This window comes from Chiloscyllium plagiosum, chromosome 34 (assembly GCF_004010195.1).
Source record: "Chiloscyllium plagiosum isolate BGI_BamShark_2017 chromosome 34, ASM401019v2, whole genome shotgun sequence".
Lineage (NCBI taxonomy): Eukaryota > Metazoa > Chordata > Chondrichthyes > Orectolobiformes > Hemiscylliidae > Chiloscyllium > Chiloscyllium plagiosum.
The window spans coordinates 24562951-24579063 of NC_057743.1; the positions used below are offsets into that span (position 1 = coordinate 24562951).

Genomic DNA, 16113 nt, shown 5'->3' on the forward strand with positions numbered 1-16113 from the left:
TACATTCCTCTCTCTAACCTCCCATATCTATCCATCGCAATCTACTTTATCTACTGGATATCTCTACACTCTATGCTATCCTGTTCTTTCTTAAATTTTAAAAGTCCCATTTGTCATACTTTCCTCCACCCTGTGTACTCACAGTGTTGGTATCAAGGCACGTCACACTGCCTCCAACTCTATTTTATTCTATCCCAGAAGTTCAAGCCTGGGAATTCCCCCATTGGAAGCCTAAACCAGCCACTATTTCCTGATTTCACACAGTCTGTCACTCTCAACTGGTTTCTTCAATCTTCATCAAAACTTCTTGAAGATACAACAAATTTCACCATTAGTCCCACCTTTAGGGAATGGACTTTTATAACATTTACCAGCTTAGATCTAATTTATGCCCTTTGGTAAAGGGCTGCAGTCTTAGAGAAGATTAAAAGCTATAAACAATATCTCAGAACTGGCTATCATGAACACTTTGTTTCAGTTTTTGTGGTTTGTTTTGTCTTTGCAACCTGTTAATCACATTAAGCCCAGAGACTCCATCCTGTTACCATGGTAATTAAGGCAACCATCTCACCCAACCTGTGCCACACTGATTGGAGCAGAGATTGCTAAATTCACTGGTAGTTTGTCAGTAATCTCACCTGGACAGGGTGGTACTGGATGATTGTTGGCACAGTGACAGGCTACTATTACTGATCTGAAGGATAAAGCATGACGCAAAAATTCCAATAACTGATACAATTCTGTAACCACACCCAAAAGGTGCAATTCATCCCAGCAGAGAAACATTCTACCTTTGTCTCAGTGCAAAGAACAAAGAGGCCAAAAATAGCCACACTTAAATATATTTCTACTAAAAATAAATTTTTGAAGGTTTAACAAAAGATATACGAACAGCCAATGTGAAATGAACAGTAAACAACAAGTTCTGATGAGGGATGAATAAAGACTAAGTGAGGAATAGTCTGCTACAGTTTTTAATAGATTAGCGTATCTAATGTTCTGCTGATAGAAATTTGCTTCCTATCTCATTCCTCTCTGTTTCCAGCCAAGGTTTCATTTCTGAAGAGTCCTACTGATTGAGAATCAGCAATAACAACAGCTACCTAAAACAACAACAGAGACAGGATTACAAACAGCCCCATGACTTGATGACAACTTCCTGGATGCCCTCCTTTAGGCTATGATCGAACAGCGGGAAGTGCCAATCAAACTATGTCTGGAGTGTGGAATCAGATCAGGTTGGTATCTGTGTATCCATCTGTAGAATTGGTTACCATGCTGCATTGTTATGATTAGGAGTATCAACGTCAGCCAAGTGGACCTCATAAAATATCAGACCTCATAAAATGGGACTGTTAAACTGGTCCATTCAGGGAGCCCAGGCCGTCAGATATAAGCAGGAGTGTCAAAGATTGTGATCGCTCTGAGAACTGGTTCTGAGGAAGCTGGACCAGTCTCAAACACTATGTATGATTGAGTTTTTTGAAGAATTAACAAAGAGGATTGATGAGGGCAGAGCAGTAGATGTGATCTATATGGAGAAAGTGAGGACTGCAGATGCTGCAGATCAGAGCTGAAAATCTGTTGCTGGAAAAGCGCAGCAGGTCAGGCAGCATCCAAGGAGCAGGAGAATCGACGTTTCGGGCATGAGCCCTTCTATATGGACTTCAGTAAGGTGTTTGACAAGACTCCCTGTGGGAGACTGATTAGCAAGGTTAGATCTCACGGAATACAGGGAGAACTAGCCATTTGGATACAGAACTGGATCAAAGGTAGAAGACAGAAGGTTGTGTTGGAGGATTGTTTTTCAGACTTGAGGCCTGTGACCAGTAGGAGTGCACAAGGATCAGTGCTGGGTCCACTACTTTTCATCACTTATATAAATGACTTGGATGTGAGCATAAAAGGTATCGTTAATAAGTTTGCAGATGACACCAAAGCTGGAGGTGTAGTGGACAGCAAAGAAGGTTACCTCAGATTACAATGGGATCTTGTGGGCCATTGGGCTGAGAAGTGGCAGATGGAGTTTAATTTAGATAAATGCGAGGTGCTGCATTTTGGGAAAGCAAATCTTAGCAGGACTTATACACTTAATGGTAAGGTTCTAGGGAGTGTTGCTGAACAAAGAGACCTTAGAGTGCAGGTTCATAGCTTCTTGAAAGTTGAGTTGTAGGTAGATAGGATAGTGAAGAGGGCATTTGGAATGCTTTCCTTTATTAGTCAGAGTATTGAGTATAGGAGTTGGGACGTCATGTTGCGGCTGTACAGGACATTGGTTAGGCCACTGTTGGAATATTGCATGCAATTCTGGTCTCCTTCCTATCGGAAAGATGTTGTGAAACTTGAAAGGGCTCAGAAAAGATTTACAAGGATGTTGCCAGGGTTGGAGGATTTGAGCTATAGGGAGAGGTTGAATAGGCTAGGGCTGTTTTCCCTGAAGCATCAGAGGCTGAGGGGTGACCTTATAGAGGTTTATAAAATCATGAGAAGCATGCATAGGATAAATAGACAAAGTCCTTTCCCTGGGGTGGGAGAGTCCAGAACTAGAGGACACAGGTTTAGTGTGAGAGGGGAAAGATATAAAAGAGACCTAAGGGGCAACGTTTTCATGCAGAGGGTGCTACGTGTATAGAATGAGCTGCCAGAGGAAATGGTGGAGGCTGGTACAATTGCAACATTTAAAAAGCATCTGGATGCGTATATGAATAGGTTTATGGAGGCTTATGGGCCGGGTGCTGGCAGGTAGGACTAGATTGGGTTAGGATATCTGCTCAGCATGGACAAGTTGGACCAAAGGGTTTGTTTCCGTCCTGTACATCTCTATGACTCTACGTGTAAACAAAAGGTGACTTAGTGAGGGGATACAGGACTCTGTGGAGTTATTTCAGTGGTGATGACAGAGAAGAGTATGCTCCTGAAGAAATTCACTCGTAACAGTTGTCTTTGAGTTGGGGTAAGCACTTCTTGGGATCATGCTGCTCTTTGGGAAGCTTGACTCATTTGATCCTGCTATAGAAGACTCGGCCCAGTATGTGGAAAGAATGTGTTGTTTTATTCCAGGCACATGACATTGGGACAGACGAAAACAATAAGAAATTCTCTAGAAATCTTCCAGACCCACAGCTTTTTTTCAGTTATTAGGAACCTAACATTTCCTGAGGCACCAGATACTAAAACCTTTCGAGAATTGATGGATTTAGTTAAGAAATATTATGACCCCAAACCACCTCTAATTCTGAGACTTTATTGGTTTTACTCAACAGTTCAAAAACCAAGGAAATGTTGTTTTGTTTGATTAGGTTAAGATGACTGGCAGAGGCATGTGACTTTGGTTTAACCTTAATGAGATGCTGAGAGACCGTTTGGTATGTGGGATTAATGATGTAACCATGCAAAACTATCTACTAGCTACAGTCCTGTTAGATTTCAAACAGGCACAATAACTGGCTTTGTCATTAGAAAATGTAGCAAGTGGAGCATATAAGTTACAGGGTATGCTGATGGAAGTGAACACTCTCACCAAGCCAACGGAGCTGGATGCAGAACGGAAAAAATGCCCAGATAGAGAAGGAAGACTTGGCAATCGTCTTTGATGTGAGAAATTTCTTCAAAACCTTTACAAATGTAAATTTGTAATAATAACAGACCACAAACCCCTGTTGGATCAATTCAAAGAGGACAAGGCTGTGCTGCTCATCGCTTCAGGTCGAATTCTGCAGTGGTCTCTCATTCTAAGTGTGCACAATTACAAATTGGAACACCATCCAAGAGACCAAGTAGCAAACGCTGATGCACTGAGTGTCCTCCCCCTGGCAGATACATCACCAGATGTGCCACCACTGGAAGAGTTTATTCTGGTTTTAAACTTTCTGGACACCCCTGAGAATGTCAGACTGGACATAAAGAGATCCAATCCCAGCAAGACTAAAACAGCTGCTGGTGATGGGGGAAACAAAAGGGCCATCACAAGCTGAATTGAAACCTGGACCCAGCGAGACAGTTAACAGTAGAGGATGACATTTTATTAAGGGGAGAAGGAGTGATTGTCCTGAGCAAAGTTTGTTGCCAGGTACTTGCTGAACTCCAGCAGGGTCATCCAAAGGTGTTCAAAATGTCTGGTAGCCAGGATTAGATGCAGACATAGCTGCATGGGGGGACAGTGCACAGTATCAACAAGGGCAAAGGTAATCGCCAGCATCGTCCCCACATTCGTGGGAATAGCGAGGTAAACCCTGGACTTGGTTACACGTCAACTAGGCTGGCGTTTAATGGATTCAATGTTCTTAGTCATTATGGATGCCGACTCAAAATGGCTGGACGTGCATAGAGTTCAGTTGTCAAACATGGGGACAAGAATAGAAAAGCTGTCAGCATCTTTTGCAATACATGGACTCCTGGATATGTTGGTCACAGACAATGAGGGGGCCATCATTTAACATCAAGAATTTGAGTATTTCCTAAAATTGAATGCATTCAGAATATCAGGACATCTCCATACCATCCATCCTTCAATAGTCTGGCAGAAAGAGCAGTCTAAACTTTGCAGGCAAGCTTAACAAAACAGTCTACAGCTTTACTTGATACCAAACTGTCCTGATACCATTTGACTATAGGACCACTCCTCATGCCACTACAGGTTGTGAAACACTATCAGGAATGCCAATGCTGGACATAAAACTCCTCTAAGTGAGAGAGATAATTTACTTGAGGGGATGAAGTTTGGTGCCAAAACCACGGCCCTGCATGGGTAAAAGGCATGGCCAACGTGAGGTCCCATGATGTACAAATTGCAGGTAGGTGAGGTTATGCTGAACAAGCACATGGATCACATGAAAGATGCAAATTCGCAAATGGGGCAAGAGCAAAACATACTTGCCCCCCCCCCCCCCCCAGAACAGCCAGAGGCTATCCCTCTGTCTAGCAGTGAAGAAATCTAGAATCTGAAATGGACATTGCAGATGTTGTCAGCCTCAATGCCATTACTGCCTGAAGAAGATACTTTCTTTTGAGATGCTCCAGGCACAAAACATGGACTGCAGTCTGGTACATGCCACCCTTTCCAAGGCTATGTTGAAGGAACGGGATCTGGCACAAAAAAGCCCCTAGAGAGTCTACAATAAAAAGAATACATTTACATCCCTGGACTTAGAGAGGAAGGGATATAGTGAATGTAGGAGAAAGTGAGGACTGCAGATGCTGGAGACCAGAGTTGAAAAGTGTGGTGCTGGAAAAGCGCAGCAGGCCAGGCAGCATCCGAGGAGCAGGAGAATCGACATTTCGGGCATAAGCCCTGAAAAAGGGCTTATGCCCAAAACGTCAATCCTGCTGCTCCTCGGATGTAGTGAATGTAACTAGGTCAGCCAGGTGAACCTCATAGAGTATGGGTTCCCTGATTGGGGCTGTAAACCTGATCCAATTAGGAAGCCCTGACTGACAGATATAAACAGGAGTGACAGAAGTTCTGATCACTCTGTGAGCTGGCTCTGAGGAAGTCGGACCAGTGATGAGCACTATGCATGTATAAATAAAGGGTGACTTGGTGATAGGATACTGGCCTGTGTGGAGTTATTTCAACCTTCTCCATTCTGTAAGGGTGAGTGAGGATTCTAACTCTGTTGGAAGATATGCATGCATGGGTGGTGTTAGCAGGAAATGGAATAAAGAACTCAGGGTGGCCAGAATGCTCGCTCGAGGAGACACAGCAAACTTCCTGGTTATCAGTACCTAGGCAGTGAAAATGAGAAAGGTTGAAAGGTATAAGAAGGACAACACCACATGGAGGATTTGGGGGGATTATCATTGTCCCCATTACCTTTGTAGTCGAAGAAGTATCATAATACCCATGAAAGGAAAAAGATAGGTGGGTGAGTGCTGAACTTGGGAGTGGCAACTAAAATGAAGGAGAACATCTTCCACCTACTCAATCAACAGGGAATGAAATTTGATACAGTCACCAGAGTTAGTTCTGGGGAGGTATGGATTACATCCAAGGAACCCTCTCTTGGTGCAGTGGGGGAAGGGGAGAGTGTGTGACAAAGATTGGCTGTTTGACAACATATGGTTTGTCTGAGATGTAGCAATCTTTGTTTGGGCTTCATCTGCATTGTTGAATCACAGTCATCTTTGTGCTTTCTTCAACAATCAGTTACCAACTCCAGCTACTGCCATTTCCAAGTATTGAGAACTGAGGGAAGGAGGGGACTTCAGAGGTTGCATTATAATCATTCTTGCTGTACAATTTCCACCACTTCAGATGCTCCCACCTCAATGGTGTGGATGCGCAAACTGAAACACTGGCACCAGCTAATTTGAACAGCACAAAAACATCACTCCAAATTTAGAGACTGTGCCTCAGTGGGGAGACCAGGCAAATACTGAACCCTAGACTAATAGTGGACAACCAGTGGGAGGCCAATGAAGATCTGGTTGAGGTTCCAGAGAGTATATGCAGCTTAGTAAGGACAGTGGAGGGGTCCATCCAGACCATAAACACTCTGTGATCTCTCCCTCATCTGCACATATAACTTCGTCCATTGGGAGGTTGATATCTGCTTTCTCTCACTACCTTATTGTGTCTCTTCGGTGTAAGTGTAGAGGAATTTAAGGAGGAAATTCCAAAGGTCAGGTCAAAGTGACCAACAGATATAACTACCGATAATGGGATGATGGAAGGGAATGCAAAGTGGCCAGGATTAATTAAGGAGGGTTGGTTGTGGGACTAATGGAGGTTACAGCAAATGGGAAGGGTTTTAAAGACAAGGATGTAGTTTTAATTGTAAGGTATTTGAAGTGAAATAAGGTATATCTATTAGAATGGGTGTAATCAGAATATGAGGTGCAGATAGTAGAATGGATCATAGTTACTAGGTTTCTTTTTTAATTTATTCACAGCATTTGGCCAGTATTTATTATTCATATTGCTTATCCCTTTGTATGGTGAAAATATTCCCATTGTACTGTAAGGTATGAATGATGACGATGAACAAGCAGTAGCTGTGTTATCTTTCCAAATCAGGATATTATGACTTGAAGGGAACCTACAGGAGGCTGTGTTCTCATGTAGATGCTGTCCTTGTCTTTCCTGACAGCAGAAATTGCAGGTTTTGAAAATAATGTTGCACGATTTTACAAGTTGCAGCAGTGCATTTGAGGATGATGTGAACTTCTACCATTTGTGCCACCAGTGAAGGAAATGAATATTTAAGGTGATAGATCTGGTGTCAATCAAGAAAGCAGCTTTGGCCTGGATATTGACAAACTTATTGAGCATTGTTGGAACTGCACCAGTCCAGGCAAGGAAAAAGCATTGTTTTCTCTAAGCTGCACAGTCGCACAAACATCAAGCAATTGCATGCTGCAACAAATATATCAGGACAACCATGGCAAAGAGAAAAATACTTCTCTTATGGAGATAGTTATTGCTGAGCATTTATCAACCCAAGACAGGATGTTGTTCAGGTCTTACTACATGCCCACACAGTCTACTTCATTTTCTGAGGAAATGCATCATAATATCCTTTTATTGTCACATGTACTCCATTGTAGGAGTACAGAGAAAAGGTTTTACAAATGTCTGTCTTCTTATGGAGACATCTTAGGTACAAGTAACTAGGTACAATTCTTGGGTACAGCAGAGGAATAAAGTAGTTGCATTATTTACAGAGTTGAAAAATAAGTTAAAAATAGGACAACATTGAAGGGTTGACATTATAGTAAGGTAGGAAATTCCAAAAAGACATTACAATGTAGTAGCTCAGTGCAGGGCCTCCACACATGGTCTGACCACCTACAACAGACCCCAACAGCTGTCAAAAATAGAAATTGCTGGAAAAGCTCAGCAGGTCTGGCAGCAGCTGCAGAGAGAAATCAGAGTTAATGTTTCAGATCAAGTGACCCTTCCGCAAAACTGTTCAACACTGCTCAATGATGAGGACCCTGGTGTCTGATGTTTTGATGGAAGGAGTCATTGCTTAAGCAGTTGAAGTTGGTTGGGCCTAGGACATTACCCTGAGAAACTCCTGCAGAGACATCCTGGGGTTTTGGGGAGAATGACACGATTGATCTCCACCAAACACAACAATGTCCCTTTCTGCTGCATATGACTCCAGCAGTGGAGAAATGTTCATGCCCTTGCTCCCGGATTCCCATTGATTTAAATTTTAGTCACCATCCTGTTGCCAAATTTAATCAAATGCTACCTCAATATCAAGGGTAGTCGTTCCCACTTCACCTCTGGAATTCAACTTTATTTATTATCTTTTGAACTAAGCCTCAAAATAGATTGGATCTAGATGGACCTGACATAACTCAAACTGAGTATCATTTAGCAGTGAGTAAGTGCTGCTTGATAACACTATCGATGATATCTTCTATATTTCCAGAAAGCTGCGAATACCACAATAGTACTGGAACTGCTTGGGTGAGGTGCAGCTAATTCTGGAATACAATTCTGCAGATTTGCTGTTGCAATGTTGTTGCTGTGTCCAATGCACTTACTTATTTCTTGACTAGTTGAATTGGCTGAAAACTAACTCCTTGAAATTGGGGACCTGAGAATTGTTCACCATAATTTATGACGCATATGGCAGGTGATTTTCATTTGTCATCCACTGACTTGCTGCTTTTCAGGCAATGTTAAAACTGTGCCTATGAAATGGGGTATCATAAAGTACAAGCAGTTTCAGGCTCATCTGTGACCATACCAAAAACAGTCAATGTACACTGGTTGATCACACAAGTAATATCCTGAGTGAGCTAATCAAGGACACTCAGCACTAACAAAAGTGATCAGTAGCAAAGAGCAGGGCTGTCAGGAAAGAAAAAAACACTGCAATTAGATGCAGAAGAACACAGAATCTATGAGATCCATTGACAAAGTCTCACGGGTTTAACAAGACTAGGCTTGCTTGCAAAGAATTTGCACATCCTGTAAGTCGTTTATAGAACACACAAAGAAATTCTAGAAGTTTCCCTCTCCCCTGCTGAGTGCCAATTTGGCATATCAGTTCCCCGAGCCCTTACTGTTAGTTCCCTCCCTCAGTACTATTCTCCATGTCTCATCTCTGATTGACTGACCTCCGCAGTCACCCAACACCATTTCCTGGTACAGAGTGACCATTCGTCTCCTGCAGCACACACCATCCCAGATTAACTGCCCTTCCTCTCTGCACTATTTCCTGGCTCAGATTCATTACACCTTCCTTCAGTAGTAATGACCCACCCAGGCTGACTGATTCCTTCCATCAGTGCCATTTCCCAGCTCAAATTAATTGTCCCTCTCCCTCAGCACCATTCCCCATCCAAAACTGACTGCCCCCTCCCTCACTGCTCACTTACTTCTCTGTTTCGTTTAGATGAGTTCTTTCTCAATCAAGTGTTTTCGAGACATGCTCCAGTATTTATGACGTGAGCTGGATATTAGGCGCTGTCACTGGATATCTGACTCACTCACTATGTGGGAGGACAAGTCATGCAGGAAACAATGTTCAACAGAGCCAAAATTATGGGTTTGAGAACAGGAGTCGGTTTGAGAAACTGTTCAGAAGTATTCAGGTTCGGTTTCATCTTGAATAAACAACTGATTTTTATTAACCACTTGAGAAGTGCAGCATTTGGATTTGCAGGGAAACCCTTCAGACTGAAATCAAGCACAGGGCTCTTTATCCTTAATGGGAAGTACCGACATTAGTGTAAGAATTCTCCTGTGGAATTGCTGACCTAAAACACTAGTGACTAATTCTTCATAAATGCAAACTGTGTCCAGTTGTATAAAGTACAGTGAGTTTGAGTTGAATCATTTATGTTGAGTCAGCTGTAGATCAATGGGTTCTTTTCTTGCCTCAATCATTTTAAGTCAGAACAGTGTTGTTTTAAGTTCCACTCCAGAGACTTGATAAAAAAATTTAATGTCTCATGTAGTACTGAGTAGGTGCCATACTGGTGGAAGTGAAATCTTTGAGTAGTGGAAATGCCTCCATTTGCCCTCTGAGGTGAATGCCGCCCCACTTGCTCAATTGAAGGAAGCACTGGGAAAATCATCCTGAATGTAACTAAACTTGTCAAGTGGTTAATTCCTGTGCACCAAATGCCAGCTAAGCTTTCCTGCACTCTACCAGTGACTACAATTCATTGATATGAAATACTTTGGATGTCCTCAGGATGAGATAAGGTGCTGTATCTAAATGTTGGTTCTTTGCTTAATCACCCTCTGTGTACACTGAGTGCAGTTTGTACCTTGCCTGAAGTTCACACTGTGAGACAAATCTGAATACTTCATTGGGTAAATGGGTTAAGCAGGTTTCAATTGTGGACTACACTGAGCAATGGAGTCTCCATTAGATGGCATAAGGGCAACTGCAAGTGGTCTCTGTGCCTCTGTTGGAGGCGGAAAACTGACAGGGGGTTTCTACTCCTGATCAGTAAGCAGTGGAAAGCGGGTATGCTTATACATGCAAGTTTTTGTGTCATGAGGACAGGATTATTCTCAATGTAATACATTATGCATTTGAATGTCTGCATTGTCTGTACCCTATAAAAGGAATTTGTATTTATAAATCTTTTTCACAATATTCTGATATCCTTTATGGTTAATTAGGTAGTTTTAAAGTGTAGTCTCTACGATTGTGCAAGAAAGGCAGCACAGCAAGATTCCACAAAAATTGCACTAAAATTTGGGTTTGTGCTCGCGAGGTTATATTGCATCATTGAGTTGTGCCATGGGATCTTTATCAAGATGGCAGATGAAGCTTCAGCTGAATATTTCATCAGAAAGGGTGCACCTCCTTAGTTCTACACTAAACCTAAATAATGAGTTCAAATCGTAAGACCCTCGATTTGATTATTACGCTCCCATAAGCAGTAAGGGCTAATGGTCAGAAAATGTGTGTTAGTGATTGTGATTTAGGGCCTGATATTGGGGAGTAGCATTAGAATTACTGCAACACTGTATGTTCACATTTATCTTAGGAACTCTGATCTGAGTGCCTGTAATCACACGCACTAATCTGGTTAATCACACGCACTAATCTGGTTAGAACTGTAGCATAAAAGAGCTGCCTTGACATTTGTAGTGAAATCAATTGAATGGGATATTTACTATCTTGAATCTAGTTGTTTTGCCCTCTTCCAAAGTCCACTCCTTGCTTCCTCTCTCCCTCTCTCTCCCTTCCACTCCTACTCCTCCTCAAAGTTCATCCCTCCATTGCCTCCTCTCCCATTGCCTTTCCCTGCTACCCTTCCTCTACTCTTTACCTCTCATCTCCCCGCACACTCATCAGATTGTAATTCCAGAAACTCCATTTGCTATACGGGTAACTCAGATCAATTGGCAACTCCAAGAAACAGCACCCTGTGATAGAAATGGCACCTTCCCAAAGGTTAGAAAGAGTTAACTCAGGTCAACATGCACACACTTTTCAAGTCCTTGCTGATGTTGTCAGGAAGCAGGAGAGGTGCCAGCAAAAGCACAACCTTATCTCAGAATGGAGCAATAATTACTCTCCCTCAGGGCGGACTTTGAAATTTATGACTGACGAGCATAGTTAAAGAACTGCACAATATCTTGATGACAGCTGGGAGGATCTGGTGCTGACACGTGCCAGGGTTACATTCCATTGCCTTCGTTCAGCCTGTAAAGCAGAGAACTTTATGTTCCGTGGCAAAGAAATGGATTCCATGTAGTTCAGGGGCGCGGCATCAAATCAGGAAACATGACAGCTAAAAACAAAAAGCTTTAATGTACTGGAATTATTGAACAGGCTTGTCAGCTTCAGCAAGAGTAACGATTCATGTAGATAGAAATTGGTAAGTTGCTCACATTTAAAATAATCTTGGCTGATAACATATGAACAAAAAAAACTCCATAAATCAGAGCCCAAGTGATGACTGAAAGTGCAGGTGCAAAACCTTGTAGTTTTGATTACTCACTACCGAGCAAAGATCTTGTGAAGAATTTGAGACTAGAACCCTGTCAATCATAAGCTCATATAGTGCAACATGAGAGCCTCCTGAATCCTGTGGGCGGCACGGTGGCACAGTGGTTAGCACTGCTGCCTCACAGCGCCAGAGACCCGGGTTCAGTTCCCGCCTCAGGCGACTGACTGTGTGGAGTTTGCACGTTCTCCCCGTGTCTGCGTGGGTTTGCTCCGGTTTCCTCCCACAATCCAAAGATGTGCAGGTCAGGTGAATTGGCCATGCTAAATTGCCCGTTGTGTTAGGTAAGGGGTAAATGTATGGGTGGGTTGCGCTTCGGCGGGGCAGTGTTGGGCCGAAGGGCCTGTTTCCACACTGTAAGTAATCTAATCTAATCCCTAGTATGTGATGTCAGGGTCAGAATTTGTTGCCCATCTTGAACTGAGTGTTTTTTTTACTTATTCATGGGATGTGGGCATTATTGGCTGTACCAGCATTTATTGCCCATCCCTAATTGCCCTTGGTAGACAGTGGTAGAGAGCTGCTTTCCTGAAGTGCTGCAGTCCATCTGCCGTGGGTAGACGCATAATACTATTAAGGGAGGGAGTTCCAGAATTTTGACCCAGCAACACTGAAGGAACAGCAATATATTTCCAAGCCTTCTAAGACCAATTCAGAGGGCATTTAAGAGACAATCACATTACTATGTATCTGGAGTCACATCTTGGTCACCCCAAGGGAGAATGGAAGATTTCATTTCTAGAACTGTATCAGTGAACCATGTGAATTTTTACAATGATCAATAAGACTTTTGTAGTCGTCATTACTGAGACTAGCTTTCAATTCTAAATTAATTCTAGAATTGTAAACTGAATTTAAATTCCAACAGCCATTATATTGCCACAGCATTAGCCTAGACCCCGAATTACCAGTCTAGTGAGATTTCATTTGTCCATCTACTGTCAACAAACTTCTCAAAAAGCAAATGTTGGGCCATGGGTAAACAATGACTTTCACAATAAATGAGGGTGAGAATTTGTTTTAACAATACGGAATACAGTTCTAGATTACACCCTGATGATACACTTCCAGAGGACTCCTATAAATAATAATAACATACTTTACAAGGACACTGTAAATAAAAGCACACTAGCAAAATTAAAGTAAATGGGATTTGTGAGGAAAACTGGTCACTGGTTGGGAGTCATACATAGCATTAGGGAAGGTGATTGTGTTCAATCAGCTCAGCACCAGGACATCATCCCAGATACTTCTCAGCACGTCTCAAGCCTAAATATCTTCAGCTGCTTCATCAATGACATATTCTCCATCATAAGGTCAAAAGTAAGGATATTCACTAATAACTGCACAACCTTCAAAACCAATTGCTACTCCATAGGTAATGAAGCAGACTTATGCTAGCAACAGATAGACAATGTTCAGACTTGAGCTGATAAGTGGCATTGTACACAAGTGCTATCCCTACAAGAGATAATCTCACCTTCTCCCATATAATGGCTTTAGCAGCACTAAATCACCATCACCAACATCTTAGGTGTTAACATTGATCCAGAAACTGATCCAGACTAACCATATAGATACTGTGGCCTCCAGATAGGTCAGAGTCTGGGAATTCTGCAGCAGATAATTCACTGCTTGTCTCTCCAATGCCAGTCAACCATCTACAAGGCACAAGTCAGGAGTCTGATAGAATACTTCCTATTTGCCTCGATAGGTGAACCTCCAACATCACTCAAGGAGTTCAATGCCACGTTGGCAAAAGCAGCACATTTGACTGGCACACTATTCATTATCTTAAACATGGAATCCCTCCAATGCTGTATAATGGCAGCAGAGTGTAACATGTGCAAATTACACTGTAGCAACTCACCAAGATTCCTCTCATAACTTCTTGTAAACTTGTGACTTCTACCACCTAGGAGGACAAGGACAGCAGACGCATGAGAGCACCTCAAGCTGCAAGCTCTTCTCCAACATGCACCATCCTCATTTGGAACTATTTTGTAATTTCTTCACTGTAATTGAGTCAAAATTCTGGAATTCCCTTCTTACCTTACAATATAGTTATAGCTACACCAGAATAATTTCAGTTCAAAAAACATGGCTGCCATCACCTTCTCAAGAGCAATTAGGGATGAGCAACAAACGTTACGCAGCAATGCTCACATTCCATGAAAGAATCATTTTAAAAATATTTCTTGAGTACCCTAGGAAATGGGGCATTTTTCAAGGTTCCCTGTAAATAATCATACAGTCCTTCATCTGCACAAAGTAACAGAATGTAGGTGATATGGTGATACTGTTCCAAGGCTGTCTCCTCCTAAAACTGAGTAGGTGATAGAAGTTTGGATTTGTTCCAAGACGATCAACCTACATTGGGCTTTATAAACACTGATAGCTACACCTCTGCTCATCTTGTCCCCATGTAGTCTGTACTTGACACTGCTTCACTGTCGGTGAAATGATTTATTGTATAGGTCAACGTTGCATTTTTTTTTCAGTTCAGCTCTGCTTTGCAATACATTTGCTTGAACTTTTGTGTTTTTCCATAACTTCTCACTATGTTCACTGAAGGAGTAAGTGATTCTGACCTATTTGCGAGTTTGCTATAAGGCCAATCTTATACAGCATGGTCTAGATTAGAGTGGTGCTGGAAAAGCACAGCAGGTCAGGCAGCATCCGAGGAGCAAGAAGATCGACGGTTCAGGCAAAAGCCCTTCATCAGGACCTGTAGGAACCCTGGTCTGTATAATGACAAATGAATGCCACTTTGTAATCAACAGCACTAGAGAACCTCATGGCCAATTTCTTAGTCAGACATCAAGAAAAAGGACCTCATTTGACTGCTCCATTTTAAACTTGAATTTGAGTGCTGATGAAGCCCATTAAGACACTGATAGGAATTTTTTACATGCAAGTGTGGATTCAAAGGTAGAACTGTATCAGAACGATGGATCAGATAGAAGGATAGGTGTCATTTCATACAGGACATGTGTAAAGAGTGTATAAAGGATTATTCTGAAGATCAATTTAGGTTTGTCTTTCAGGCCAGCAGAATGGCACACTTGCATGTACTCAAAGCTGCATATATTAATACAGAGGGCCCTTTTTTTGAAAGCAGGAAGAACATGCACACACACTGCTTGTTTCAAGACAACAAAACAGGTGACAGTCATTCTTTGATTGTTTTCTAAAGGACAATATCTTGACCAATTAATTTCAACTTTCCTTCTTTAAAATTTAAATGAAGTTTGGCAGTTAATTTTCAGTCATAGTTAAAATCTGCATTCTCCATGGCAATGCCTCTACCAATCACAGCCCACTTACCAACCAAACAACACTCCCCTCTCATACAGTATAAACATTGGTTTTATTTTCCTTTAGTATTTCTTGCATATTTTCCTGATGAGTGCCAAATTAAAAATTTCAACAAAATATTGTCTTTTTCAGTAATAGGTTGACATATGCATTAATTTTCTTTTACTGGTGATCATATACTTTACATAAAAACATTATTGTTCAATTGATTCTGCAAATTTTGTATTCCCCCACTTTAGGCCTCACTGACTTCCATATGAAATCATAGAATTATCCCAAATTTGGAGGTGCTTCAGAATAAATGACAGCTACTGGTTGTTAATTTACAGAAAATCACTTTCTCCTTACATTCAACATAAAACACATAATTTCTGCGGCACATTTCAACCTGAGCTAAAATTCAGATTCAGTTATAGATTTCCCACAGGGTTGACTCAATGTTTACTGCAGCTGGACTGACTCACTTTGTCACTAAGGAGGAGATGTAGTCACAATGCTCCTCCTAGTGCTTAAATTCATGTATTACAGATTTTCTTTCATTCAGCTCACAATGGAGTATATTTGAATACAGTGTATTGTAAAACGGAAGGGGCGGGACCACAATATGCAATTAACTCTCGCCTGTTCATAGTAAAGTCAAGATAAGAGTGGTGCTGGAAAAGCACAGCAGATCAGGCAGCATCCGAGGAGCAGGAAAATCGAAGCCCTTCATCAGGAATGAGGCAAGGAGCTTCCAGGTTGAAGAGATAAATGGGAGGGGAGTGGGGCTGGGGAGAAGGTAGCTAAGAGTGCAATAGGTGGATGGAGGTGGGGATGAAGGTGATAGGTTGGAGAGGAGGGTGGAGTGGATAGGTGGGAAGGAAG

At 41.9% G+C, this 16113-nt stretch overlaps 1 protein-coding gene across 2 annotated transcripts in view; it reads left to right on the top strand.

Annotated features, from left to right (window-relative positions):
* The first annotated feature begins 1221 nt into the window (after positions 1-1221).
* The window catches only part of slc45a1 (solute carrier family 45 member 1), a 61343-nt gene continuing 46451 nt past the window's right edge, over positions 1222-16113 (top strand). The window contains exon 1 of one of the 2 annotated variants that reach the window (XM_043675933.1): positions 1222-1238. The gene's annotated coding sequence lies outside the window, so the exon portion shown is untranslated. Of the gene's footprint in view, positions 1239-11504; positions 11803-16113 lie in introns of those variants that run through there. The other variant, XM_043675932.1, reaches the window with a different exon arrangement.